Below are 14,558 nucleotides of genomic sequence, written 5' to 3'. Positions count from 1 at the left end.
TCTGTAAATACCCTTTTCATTGTATGTCGTTTGTCAATTTTTGGTTTAAATCTTATTTCTGTGTCCCTCAACTTCTTTAAATTTGGCGTTTTGTTCTGCAAATCATCCAGAGTTATTTCCAGTTCTTCCATATCCTCTCCTATTTCCTTAAGCCGCCGTCCTAGTTGTTTCAAATTCCAGAGTTTCTCAATAATTTTCCTTGATAATCTGGTTTCTGGTGTCCTCAGAATGTGACCACAAAAAGAAATCCTTTTGTTTCGTATAGTATCAGTGATGGGCTCCAGTTCTCTGTATACCACTTCATTTGGAACTATCCGCCATTGCCCAGCTTTTTGATATTTCTTATTTATGCATGTTCTAGCAATTCTTCTCTCTACTTTTAAAATTTTGTCAATTCTGTTTTTCTGGGTGACTTTAAAAAGAGTTTCACTTCCGTATGTAACCTCTGGTTGAACCACCGTCTTGTAATGTTTTAATTTTGTTTTAATTGATAGACATTTTTTATTGTACGTAGACCATGTTAGTTTTTGAGCTTTTATCATTTTATTAGTTCTTGCTCGCCATGCAGGTTTCTCGTCCAATTTATGTGTTATAATTTCATGGACCTTGCCGTTGGTGGGGAGGCTTGCGTGCCTCAGCGATACAGATAGCCGTACCGTAGGTGCAACCACAACGGAGGGGTATCTGTTGAGAGGCCAGACAAACGTGTGGTTCCTGAAGAGGGGCAGCAGCCTTTTCAGTAGTTGCAAGGGCAACAGTCTGGATGATTGACTGAACTGGCCTTGTAACAATAACCAAAACGGCCTTGCTGTGCTGGTACTGCGAACGGCTGAAAGCAAGGGGAAACTACAGCCGTAATTTTTCCCGAGGGCATGCAGCTTTACTGTATGATTACATGATGATGGCGTCCTCTTGGGTAAAATATTCCGGAGGTAAAATAGTCCCCCATTCGGATCTCCGGGCGGGGACTACTCAAGAGGATGTCGTTATCAGGAGAAAGAAAACTGGCGTTCTACGGATCGGAGCGTGGAATGTCAGATCCCTTAATCGGGCAGGTAGGTTAGAAAATTTAAAAAGGGAAATGGATAGGTTGAAGTTAGATATAGTGGGAATTAGTGAAGTTCGGTGGCAGGAGGAACAAGACTTCTGGTCAGGTGACTACAGGGTTATAAACACAAAATCAAATAGGGGTAATGCAGGAGTAGGTTTAATAATGAATAGGAAAATAGGAATGCGGGTAAGCTACTACAAACAGCATAGTGAACGCATTATTGTGGCCAAGATAGACACGAAGCCCACACCTACTACAGTAGTACAAGTTTATATGCCAACTAGCTCTGCAGATGACGAAGAAATTGAAGAAATGTATGATGAAATAAAAGAAATTATTCAGATTGTGAAGGGAGACGAAAATTTAATAGTCATGGGTGACTGGAATTCGAGTGTAGGAAAAGGGAGAGAAGGAAACATAGTAGGTGAATATGGATTGGGGGACAGAAATGAAAGAGGAAGCCGCCTGGTAGAATTTTGCACAGAGCACAACATAATCATAGCTAACACTTGGTTTAAGAATCATGAAAGAAGGTTGTATACATGGAAGAACCCTGGAGATACTAAAAGGTATCAGATAGATTATATAATGGTAAGACAGAGATTTAGGAACCAGGTTTTAAATTGTAAGACATTTCCAGGGGCAGATGTGGACTCTGACCACAATCTATTGGTTATGACCTGTAGATTAAAACTGAAGAAACTGCAAAAAGGTGGGAATTTAAGGAGATGGGACCTGGATAAACTAAAAGAACCAGAGGTTGTACAGAGATTCAGGGAGAGCATAAGGGAGCAATTGACAAGAATGGGGGAAATAAATACAGTAGAAGAAGAATGGGTAGCTTTGAGGGATGAAGTAGTGAAGGCAGCAGAGGATCAAGTAGGTAAAAAGACGAGGGCTAGTAGAAATCCTTGGGTAACAGAAGAAATATTGAATTTAATTGATGAAAGGAGAAAATATAAAAATGCAGTAAGTGAAACGGGCAAAAAGGAATACAAACGTCTCAAAAATGAGATCGACAGGAAGTGCAAAATGGCTAAGCAGGGATGGCTAGAGGACAAATGTAAGGATGTAGAGGCCTATCTCACTAGGGGTAAGATAGATACCGCCTACAGGAAAATTAAAGAGACCTTTGGAGATAAGAGAACAACTTGTATGAATATCAAGAGCTCAGATGGCAACCCAGTTCTAAGCAAAGAAGGGAAAGCAGAAAGGTGGAAGGAGTATATAGAGGGTCTATACAAGGGCGATGTACTTGAGGACAATATTATGGAAATGGAGGAAGATGTAGATGAAGATGAAATGGGAGATACGATACTGCGTGAAGAGTTTGACAGAGCACTGAAAGACCTGAGTCGAAACAAGGCCCCCGGAGTAGACAATATTGCATTGGAACTACTGACGGCCGTGGGAGAGCCAGTCCTGACAAAACTCTACCATCTGGTGAGCAAGATGTATGAAACAGGCGAAATACCCTCAGACTTCAAGAAGAATATAATAATTCCAATCCCAAAGAAACCAGGTGTTGACAGATGTGAAAATTACCGAACTATCAGCTTAATAAGTCACAGCTGCAAAATACTAACACGAATTCTTTACAGACGAATGGAAAAACTAGTAGAAGCCAACCTCGGGGAAGATCAGTTTGGATTCCGTAGAAACACTGGAACACGTGAGGCAATACTAACCTTACGACTTATCTTAGAAGAAAGATTAAGGAAAGGCAAACCTACGTTTCTAGCATTTGTAGACTTAGAGAAAGCTTTTGACAATGTTGACTGGAATACTCTCTTTCAAATTCTAAAGGTGGCAGGGGTAAAATACAGGGAGCGAAAGGCTATTTACAATTTGTACAGAAACCAGATGGCAGTTATAAGAGTCGAGGGACATGAAAGGGAAGCAGTGGTTGGGAAGGGAGTAAGACAGGGTTGTAGCCTCTCCCCGATGTTGTTCAATCTGTATATTGAGCAAGCAGTAAAGGAAACAAAAGAAAAATTCGGGGTAGGTATTAAAATTCATGGAGAAGAAATAAAAACTTTGAGGTTCGCCGATGACATTGTAATTCTGTCAGAGACAGCAAAGGACTTGGAAGAGCAGTTGAATGGAATGGACAGTGTCTTGAAAGGAGGATATAAGATGAACATCAACAAAAGCAAAACAAGGATAATGGAATGTAGTCTAATTAAGTCCGGTGATGCTGAGGGAATTAGATTAGGAAATGAGGCACTTAAAGTAGTAAAGGAGTTTTGCTATTTGGGGAGCAAAATAACTGATGATGGTCGAAGTAGAGAGGATATAAAATGTAGGCTGGCAATGGCAAGGAAAGCGTTTCTGAAGAAGAGAAATTTGTTAACATCCAGTATTGATTTAAGTGTCAGGAAGTCATTTCTGAAAGTATTCGTATGGAGTGTAGCCATGTATGGAAGTGAAACATGGACGATAAATAGTTTGGACAAGAAGAGAATAGAAGCTTTCGAAATGTGGTGCTACAGAAGAATGCTGAAGATTAGATGGGTAGATCACATAACTAATGAGGAGGTATTGAATAGGATTGGGGAGGAGAGAAGTTTGTGGCACAACTTGACCAGAAGAAGGGATCGGTTGGTAGGACATGTTCTGAGGCATCAAGGGATCACCAATTTAGTATTGGAGGGCAGCGTGGAGGGTAAAAATCGTAGAGGGAGACCAAGAGATGAATACATTAAGCAGATTCAGAAGGATGTAGGTTGCAGTAGGTACTGGGAGATGAAAAAGCTTGCACAGGATAGAGTAGCATGGAGAGCTGCATCAAACCAGTCTCAGGACTGAAGACCACAACAACAACAACAATTTCACCCAGGTATTTAAATTGTTTCACTATTTTAATTTCCCTATTGTTCACTGTGATGTGAACTATTACAAGTGGATCCGTTACCATTATTTCAGTCTTTTCAAATGATATCTGGAGTCCTAATTTTTGTGCTATATTTTGTAAGCTTGTTATTTGTTTCGTGGCTTCCTGAATATTATTAGCTAGTAATGCTAGGTCATCAGCAAATCCCAAGCAATTTAGGTTTATTTTATCTTTCTTAGTTTCAATTTTTATACTCATAGGATTTTCCTTGTACCATTCTCTCATTACATATTCAAGAGCACAACTGAATAGCAATGGTGATAAACAATCTCCCTGTCTCAACCCTGTTTTCATCGTAAATGGTTCAGAAATTTCTCCTCTAAATTTTACTTTGGATTTGGTGTTTGTTAAGGTTAACTGTATCATTTTTATTAATTTAGGATGAAGTCCAAAATTCCTTAATATTTTCATCATTGAAGATCTATAGATGCAATCATACGCCTTTTTGAAATCTACAAAGGTTATGACTAGTTGTTTTTGCCTTCTTTTGTAGACATCCATAACTAACTTCAAGGTGATTATCTGTTCTGCGCAGCTTCTCCAGGATCTAAATCCTCCTTGATATTCTCCCAGTTCCAGTTCTAATTGATCTTTACAGCGGTTGTATAGTATTCTTGACATGATCTTATATGTGCAGTCCAAAAGGGAAATTCCTCTATAGTTGTCTGGATTTGATTTTTCTCCTTTCTTATGTAATGGATGTGTTATAGCAGCAGTCCAATTTTCTGGTAATTTCTCTTCATTCCAGATTTTTACTATGCATTGGTGTAATGCTATCTTTACTGGTTCTGCTGCATATTTCCAAAGTTCAGCAAACGTTTGATCTTCTCCACTTGCTTTGTAGTTTTTGAGTTCTTTCAGAGCTCTGTAGACCTCATTAATTGTAGGTGGATTTATATTTTCTGCTGGTGTTTTAATTGGGGTTTCTGTGTTTATCTGAAGAAGTTCTGGGGGATCTTCACAATTTAGTAACTTGTTAAATGTTTCTGCTAGAATTTCTGTATTTTTACTATTGCTATGGGCTAGGTTATTATCTTTATCTTTTAACATTAATGTTGGAGGATCATATCTTTGTAATTGTCTGCCAAATATTTTGTAATAGTCTCTTGAGTTTGTTTTTTCACTATTTGTTCCTATCATTAGAAGTATATCTTTTTGGTACTGACGTTTAACTCTCCTTCCTTTGTTTTGTGAGTTCCAAATATGATTTTTCTGTTTTTTCATTTTGATGCCTTAACCAGGCTTGGTGTCGATCCAACACTGCTTCATCACATTCATCGTTCCACCACTGGTGTTTTTTCCTTGGATTTATAGGGGCAATCTGTTCAGCTATTTGTTTCAATTTGGGAATTATTTCTTCCAGATCATCTGTTATTTTTATATCCCTGGTTTGTGCTTCATAATCCTCATTTTGTATCAGTTTATGAGGGTCATAGGTTCTCTTCTTCTTCTGGTAGGATTTTTTCTTTGCTAATGGGGTTAATTTAATTTTAATTTTTATCATGTAATGATCTGGTATCTGTCCCTCTCAGTACTTTCACATTGTAAATTTCCTTGTGGTAATTCTTATCCATGCAGACATGGTCCAGTTGCCATTCTCCTTTTTTCCAGTCTGGATGTTTCCAAGTTTTTAGTTTACTTGGTCTTCTCTTAAAATACGTCGACTTTGAGATCATGTCATGGTTTCTGCAAAATTCCACTAGTCTTATGCCATTTTTGTTTGTTCTTCTTTGTGCTGTCCATTTCCCTATTATGTCTCTATATCTCTTTTCCCTTCCTAACTGGGCATTGAAGTCTCCAATTAAAATTTTGATGAGATTTTTATTAATGTTATTCGTCGTTTGATCTAAGAGCTCCCAAAATTTTTCTACCTCTTCTCTGTGTTCTTTTTTATTATTTTTATCATTTGTCGGGGCATGGGCATTTATTATTGTGTACATTTTATTTGCAGCTTTTAGAGTTAATGTTGAGAGCCTGGGAGATTGTGCTTTAAATTCTATTATGGACTCTATTATTTTCAGACTCACCACGAATCCTGTTCCAAACTGTGGACACTGTTTCATGACTCTTTTCCCTGGTATTCCCTTACAAATCCTATATCCTTGTGATTCTATCGGCTCCTGATCAGTATTTCTCATTTCTTGAAGTCCGGTTATGAGAATCCCCTTGCGATCCATTTCATCCGTCAGAATTTTGAGTTTGCCTGGTTGTATGATGGAATTTACACTCCTGGAAATGGAAAAAAGAACACATTGACACCGGTGTGTCAGACCCACCATACTTGCTCCGGACACTGCGAGAGGGCTGTACAAGCAATGATCACACGCACGGCACAGCGGACACACCAGGAACCGCGGTGTTGGCCGTCGAATGGCGCTAGCTGCGCAGCATTTGTGCACCGCCGCCGTCAGTGTCAGCCAGTTTGCCGTGGCATACGGAGCTCCATCGCAGTCTTTAACACTGGTAGCATGCCGCGACAGCGTGGACGTGAACCGTATGTGCAGTTGACGGACTTTGAGCGAGGGCGTATAGTGGGCATGCGGGAGGCCGGGTGGACGTACCGCCGAATTGCTCAACACGTGGGGCGTGAGGTCTCCACAGTACATCGATGTTGTCGCCAGTGGTCGGCGGAAGGTGCACGTGCCCGTCGACCTGGGACCGGACCGCAGCGACGCACGGATGCACGCCAAGACCGTAGGATCCTACGCAGTGCCGTAGGGGACCGCACCGCCACTTCCCAGCAAATTAGGGACACTGTTGCTCCTGGGGTATCGGCGAGGACCATTCGCAACCGTCTCCATGAAGCTGGGCTACGGTCCCGCACACCGTTAGGCCGTCTTCCGCTCACGCCCCAACATCGTGCAGCCCGCCTCCAGTGGTGTCGCGACAGGCGTGAATGGAGAGACGAATGGAGACGTGTCGTCTTCAGCGATGAGAGTCGCTTCTGCCTTGGTGCCAATGATGGTCGTATGCGTGTTTGGCGCCGTGCAGGTGAGCGCCACAATCAGGACTGCATACGACCGAGGCACACAGGGCCAACACCCGGCATCATGGTGTGGGGAGCGATCTCCCACACTGGCCGTACACCACTGGTGATCGTCGAGGGGACACTGAATAGTGCACGGTACATCCAAACCGTCATCGAACCCATCGTTCTACCATTCCTAGACCGGCAAGGGAACTTGCTGTTCCAACAGGACAATGCACGTCCGCATGTATCCCGTGCCACCCAACGTGCTCTAGAAGGTGTAAGTCAACTACCCTGGCCAGCAAGATCTCCGGATCTGTCCCCCATTGAGCATGTTTGGGACTGGATGAAGCGTCGTCTCACGCGGTCTGCACGTCCAGCACGAACGCTGGTCCAACTGAGGCGCCAGGTGGAAATGGCATGGCAAGCCGTTCCACAGGACTACATCCAGCATCTCTACGATCGTCTCCATGGGAGAATAGCAGCCTGCATTGCTGCGAAAGGTGGATATACACTGTACTAGTGCCGACATTGTGCATGCTCTGTTGCCTGTGTCTATGTGCCTGTGGTTCTGTCAGTGTGATCATGTGATGTATCTGACCCCAGGAATGTGTCAATAAAGTTTCCCCTTCCTGGGACAATGAATTCACGGTGTTCTTATTTCAATTTCCAGGAGTGTATATTGTGTGTCGCAATGTAGTTTATTTGTCCTGTCTTGAGTTTTGGTCGTCTGTCCGTTTTGGGTATTTTCAGATGCTCCGACTCATCGAAGTTATCTTTCAGGATTTATCGCATCTATATAATAATTGTACTGAATTACCTAATTTATTTTTTTTATTACGTAAACATTGGCATACCCTATATAGGATAATTTGGAAAATATTTCGAGTAGATTTCCCCACCATGTTATAGTTCTGGGTGGAGATTTTAATTTGCCGGATATAGACTGGGAGACTCAGACGTTCATAACGGGTGGCAGGGACAAAGAATCCAGTGAAATTTTTTTAAGTGCTTTATCTGAAAACTACCTTGAGCAGTTAAACAGAGAACCGACTCGTGGCGATAACATATTAGACCTTCTGGTGACAAACAGACCCGAACTATTTGAAAAAGTTAACGCAGAACAGGGAATCAGCGATCATAAAGCGGTTACGGCATCGATGATTTCAGCCGTAAATAGGAATATTAAAAAGGGTAGGAAGATTTTTCTGTTTAGAAAAAGTGACAAAAAGCAGATTTCAGAGTACCTGTTGGCTCAACACAAAAGTTTTGTCTCAAGTACAGATAGTGTTGAGGATCAGTGGACAAAGTTCAAAACCGTCGTACATAATGCGTTAGATGAGTATGTGCCAAGCAAGATCGTAAGAGATGGAAAAGAGCCACCGTGGTACAACAACCGAGTTAGAAAACTGCTGCCGAAGCAAAGGGAATTTCACAGCAAACATAAACATAGCCAAAGCCTTGCAGACAAACAAAAATTACGCGAAGCGAAATGTAGTGTGAGGAGGGCTAAGCGAGAGGCGTTCAATGAATTCGAAAGTAAAGTTCTATGTACTGACTTGGCAGAAAATCCTAAGAAATTTTGGTCTGATGTCAAAGCGGTAGGTGGGTCAAAACAAAATGTCCAGACACTCTGTGACCAAAATGGTATTGAAACAGAGGATGACAGACTAAAGGCCGAAATACTAAATGTCTTCTCTAGATTGTCGCACAGATGACAAAATGGTAGGTATCGAAATAGACGACAGAGGGATAGAGAAACAATTAAAATCGCTCAAAAGAGGAAAGGCCTCTGGACCTGATGGGATACCAGTTCAATTTTACACAGAGTACGCGAAGGAACTTGCCCCCCTTCTTGCAGCGGTGTACCGTAGGTCTCTAGAAGAGCGTAGCGTTCCAAAGGATTGGAAAAGGGCACAGGTCATCCCCGTTTTCAAGAAGGGACGTCGAGCAGATGTGCAGAACTATAGACCTATATCTCTAACGTCGATCAGTTGTAGAATTTTGGAACACGTATTGTGTTCGAGTATAATGACTTTTCTGGAGACAAGAAATCTACTCTGTAGGAATCAGCATGGGTTTCGAAAAAGACGGTCATGTGAAACCCAGCTCGCGCTATTCGTCCACGAGACTCAGAGGGCCATAGACACGGGTTCACAGGTAGATGCCGTGTTTCTTGACTTCCGCAAGGCGTTCGATACAGTTCCCCACAGTCGTTTAATGAACAAAGTAAGAGCATATGGACTATCAGACCAATTGTGTGATTGGATTGAGGAGTTCCTAGATAACAGGACGCAGCATGTCATTCTCAATGGAGAGAAGTCTTCCGAAGTAAGAGTGATTTCAGGTGTGCCGCAGGGGAGTGTCATAGGACCGTTGCTATTCACAATATACATAAATGACCTTGTGGATGACATCGGAAGTTCACTGAGGCTTTTTGCGGATGATGCTGTGGTGTATCGAGAGGTTGTAACTGTGGTGTCACCGCTAGACACCACACTTGCTAGGTGGTAGTTTTAAATCGGCCGCGGTCCATTAGTACATGTCGGACCCGCGTGTCGCCACTGTGTGATCGCAGACCGAGCGCCACCACAAGGCAGGTCTGGAGATACGGACTAGCACTCGCCCCAGTTGTACGGACGACGTAGCTAGCGATGCACACTGTCGAAGCCTCGCTCATTTGCAGAGCAGATAGTTAGAATAGCCTTCAGCTAAGTCAATGGCTACGACCTAGCAAGGCGCCATTAGTAACATTGCATGTATCAAAGAGTCTCACTTGTATCGCCACAAACGCCAGATGTACCAAAAGGATGGATTAAAGTTAAGTATTCCAGAAGCTACGTACTTTTCTTTATAGCATTCATTACGTATCCTGTTTCAGACCTCACGCCTTCCTGCTTTATCTTAGCGCGTGCCTTTCGGCTTCCCCTCATTGTGTCTAGGCTGTCTTGTCTAGACACAACAGTAACAATGGAAAATTGTACTGAAATGCAGGAGGATCTGCAGCGAATTGACGCATGGTGCAGGGAATGGCAATTGAATCTCAATGTAGACAAGTGTAATGTGCTGCGAATACACAGAAAGATAGATCCTTTATCATTTAGCTACAAAATAGCAGGTCAGCAACTGGAAGCAGTTAATACCATAAATTATCTGGGAGTACGCATTAGGAGTGATTTAAAATGGAATGATCATATAATGTTGATCGTCGGTAAAGCAGATGCCAGACTGAGATTCATTGGAAGAATCCTAAGGAAATGCAATCCGAAAACAAAGGAAGTAGGTTACAGTACGCTTGTTCGCCCACTGCTTGAATACTGCTCAGCAGTGTGGGATCCGTACCAGATAGGGTTGATAGAAGATATAGAGAAGATCCAACGGAGAGCAGCGCGCTTCGTTACAGGATCATTTAGTAATCGCGAAAGCGTTACGGAGATGGTAGATAAACTCCAGTGGAAGACTCTGCAGGAGAGACGCTCAGTAGCTCGGTACGGGCTTTTGTCAAAGTTTCGAGAACATACCTTCACCGAAGAGTCAAGCAGTATATTGCTCCCTCCTACGTATATCTCGCGAAGAGACCATGAGGATAAAATCAGAGAGATTAGAGCCCACACAGAGGCATACCGACAATCCTTCTTTCCACGAACAATACGAGACTGGAATAGAAGGGAGAACCGATAGAGGTACTCAAGGTACCCTCCGCCACACACCGTCAGGTGGCTTGCGGAGTATGGATGTAGATGTAGATGTAGATTAAAATTGACGTCTTATTGGCCGCACATAAAATTCTGCACGTTCTGACAAAGACTATGCAAATTTTTTTTTTCGTCCATGAGTAACAGGGGTAGTCAGATTCCTTGTATAGGTCACGTTTTATTATTTAAAAGAGGTTTTTTTCAGAAGTAGAGAACTAGTTTCTTTACAAGTGTCGACATGCTTCCTTGGCCTGCTCGATCACCAGGTTTGTCCCCAATCGAGCACATATGGGACATCATCGGACAACAATTTCAGTGTCATCCGCAAACAGAACCACCCGTCCATGTATTGACGGAGCAACTGCAACGAGCACGGAACTTTATCGCGCAAAGTGACATCTGGCACCTGTTCGACAGAATTCATGCACATTTTCATGCTTTCACTCTACATTCTGGTGAACACAACGGTTATTAATGTACCTGCATTTCTTATTTACAATGGCTTATTTCGCGCTTACGTAAACCTGTGATATTGTAATGCTAATCACTTAGCTAGACAAATGTATTCCCGAGATGGCATAAATTATTTTTTGGTGTTGCGATTCTTTTCCCGTCAGTGTATTATTACTTTGGTTGGCTGCGAACGTTTGACACGGCCAGGTCCGAGACAGTGACCGCCAAGCATCTGAGTTAACGGCTGGCGTCGCGGCGCCTACCTCCTCCTGCATCGTCGAGTGAGCGGCGCGCGCCCTAGCCGACCATCAGCCCCGGGGGCCGGCGCCGGCTGGCTTTTGGCGGTCGCTTCTGCCGCCGGCTGGATCTGCGAGGACGTCCCTCGGCCCGGGAGGACGGCGCGGCGCGGCGCGGCAGGCCGGGGGCCAGAGCTCCCTGCGCACACACGGCAGGGGGGCGCGCGTTAACTCGGCCGGCACAGTAGTGCTGGCTGGCTGGCGCAGGCGCTTAAGCATGCTCTTCCAGTTACCGGCAGTTTGCAATTCGGCTCCACACTGTTCAAACGTCACCTCTTGAAAGAAAATGGGGAATGATCGGAACAGACGTATCCAGAATGAAATTTTCACTCTGCAGTGGAGTGTGCGCTGATTTGAAACTTCCTGGGAGATTAAAACTATGTTCTGGAGTGTGATACGAACTCGGTCCTTAGTCTTTCACGGGCAAGAGCTCAACCGACTGAGCTACTGAAAAACGACTCGCGACCCGTCCTCACAGCTTTACTTCCATCAGTGAATACTTCATTCTGGAAACATCACACAGACTGTGGCTAAGCCATGTCTTCACAGTATCCTTTCTTCCAGGAGTGATAGTTTTGCAAGTTTCGCACGAGAACTTCTGTGAAATTTGGAAGGCAGGATATGAAATATAGTCGGAAGTAAAGCTGTGAGGCGGGGTCCTGATTCGTATTTGGGTAACTCAGTCGCTAGACCACTCGTCCACGAAATGCAAAGTCCTCAGTTCGAGTGTCGGTCCGGCGCGCAATTTTAATCTGCCAGGAGGTTTCAGATTAGATATACCTTAAGTACAAGGCACGAGAAAACTTGGCTTCAGGAAGGCATTTAACACAGTCTGCCATTTAGCAAAAAACAAGGACAAGCTTACCGTGTATCGGACCAGGGTTGTGACTGGCATCGAAACTTCTTTGCAGATAGAACCCAGTACGACGCTTTTAGCGGAATAACATCTACAGATATAAAGATAATTTCAGGAGTACCCCAAGAAAGTGTCATAGAACTTTATTGTTTCCAGTAAAAATAAATAACCTACCGAAGAAGATAAAGGAAAATTGAGGATTTAGGAAAGGTAAAACCACCACAAAGCCACTTCTAACGTTTCGCTTGATAATGGAAGCAAGACAGAAGAAAAATGCACTCGTAGGGTCTGTCCACCAATAAAAAGAATTCGACAACACAAAAAAATTAAGAAACAAAAAAATACACCACGAATGAGTTAAGCAAATTAGTCACAAGTTGATACAGGTATCGACGGAAAATACAAAATTCAGAACTTTTGGCAGCCCATGGATGAATGTGTGACGCTGCACTGCAGTTTTACCGCTCACAAGCATAGTAAACGGGGGACATGTTGACAACAGGACATAGAGTTTTTGCGAATTTCACTGCGTGTACTCAGTTGCACAGTAACTATGCGTCGCAAAAAAATGGTTCAAATGGCACTGAGCACTATGGGACTTAACATCTGCCGGCCGCTGGTGGCCGAGCGGTTCTGGCGCTACAGTTTGGAACCGCGCGACCGCTACGGTCGCAGGTTCGAATCCTGCCTTGGGCATGGATGTGTATGTTGTCCTTAGGTTAGTTAGGTTTAAGTAGTTCTAAGTTCTAGGGGACTTATGACCTCAGCAGTTGAGTCCCATAGTGCTCAGAGCCATTTGAACCAGCCAACTTACCATCTGAGGTCATCAGTCCCCTAGAACTTAGAACTACTGAAACCTAACTAACCTAAGGACATCACACACATCCATGCCCAAGGCAGGATTCGAACCTGCGACCGTAGCGGTCGCGCGGTTCCAGACTGTAGCGCCAGAACCGCTCGGCCACCACGGCCGGCGGGTGCTTCAGTGATCACAAGTATCATTAATAGGTCGCTCGCAGAAAGCATGACTACCATTGGCCTCTGTACACCAACAAGCCTATTTGCAGTTGTGTAGGGCACATTCGGCCGAGAATCGCACTGACTCGAGTAGAGTTATCTACAGTAGTAAGTTCCCCTTCGCATGAGTACCAATGATCAGCGAAGATGTGTCTGTACACTCCCTGTTTGGTGGTAGGATACATATCTGATTGTCGTCCGTCATACAACCCAAAAACCAGAAGTGATGGTCTGGAATACCATTTCTTTTCATAGAAGGACTCCTTTGGTTGTCATCAGCCTTGCTCTTACAGCACACTGGTACGTCGACTATAATCTGCCCCCATTTTATCGCCCTTCATGGCAAGCCATCCTGGGCTTACATTTCACACGGCTGGAGTTTCTATTGCTTCTCTTCGTGCTTGCCAAACACTTCCTCAGCCAGCAAGGTCACCTGAGCTCTTCCCAGTTGAGAACGTTTGGCGCGTTATGGGCAGGACCCTCCATCCAATCGTGATTATGATGACCTAACGCTCCAATCGGACAGAATTCGGCAAGATATGCCTCAAGAGGACACCCAACAACACTCTCAATCAGTACCAAGCCAACTAACTGCTTGCATAACGGTCAGAGGTGGACCAACTCGTTATTGACTTGCTCAGTCTGTGAAGATGTTTCTCTTAGTTTGTCTGCACATGGAGGCTTCAGGGGTTGACTGGTTGACTGGAAGTTGACAGCGAAAGAGGTAGGAGCGAGAATTCGAGTTATGAAAGAGAAATCAAGAAAGATGAAGAATAGTAACAGTTCGCAGTTCTCGGAGACTACTAGTGACACGTCTAAACCGATCGCTGAAGTGAGTGATTCTGATGGTGGCTCCATTTTTACAGAACCCTTCAGGAGCTCAGTTTCAGTTTCTCGTAGCGGTGCAATCATAGATGAAAATACAGTAAATCCAAAAAAGGAAAACAAATGTGGACGAACGTGTTCTGAGGTCAAAACTAGACGCCGTTTTAGACAGATGTCAGTCAGTTAAGTCAGAGGAATGCTGTGTTCCTTGAGGCTAAAGCTGACGCCTAGAGCCATGAAGTTGATGAAATAGCACTTAACCATAGATCGATTGAAAGGAATGAAGAACAATTTAGAAAGAACCGGGCAGAAAATAATTAATCCTTGTTTAAATAGAAGAGTCCAGCTTTTGTGGTTTTCATTGGGACGGTAAGCTGGTACCAGCACCGAATGTGATAAGAGTTACCAGCAGTTAGTTACGACGTAACATTTTTCAAAAAACTTAGAGAAAAGTGGAATGACTTCGGAAAAGCAAATTATGAAGACGGACATGAACATTTACGG

The 14,558-nt window shown here is 43.6% G+C and overlaps 1 protein-coding gene across 1 annotated transcript in view; it reads right to left on the bottom strand.

Annotated features, from left to right (window-relative positions):
• Positions 1 to 14,558, bottom strand: part of LOC124799211 — a 774,857-nt gene that overhangs the window by 514,315 nt on the left and 245,984 nt on the right. The window lies entirely within an intron of this gene.

This window comes from Schistocerca piceifrons, chromosome 5 (assembly GCF_021461385.2).
Source record: "Schistocerca piceifrons isolate TAMUIC-IGC-003096 chromosome 5, iqSchPice1.1, whole genome shotgun sequence".
In the NCBI taxonomy this organism is placed as follows: Eukaryota; Metazoa; Arthropoda; class Insecta; order Orthoptera; family Acrididae; genus Schistocerca; species Schistocerca piceifrons.
This window is presented reverse-complemented; position numbering and strand designations above follow the sequence as displayed.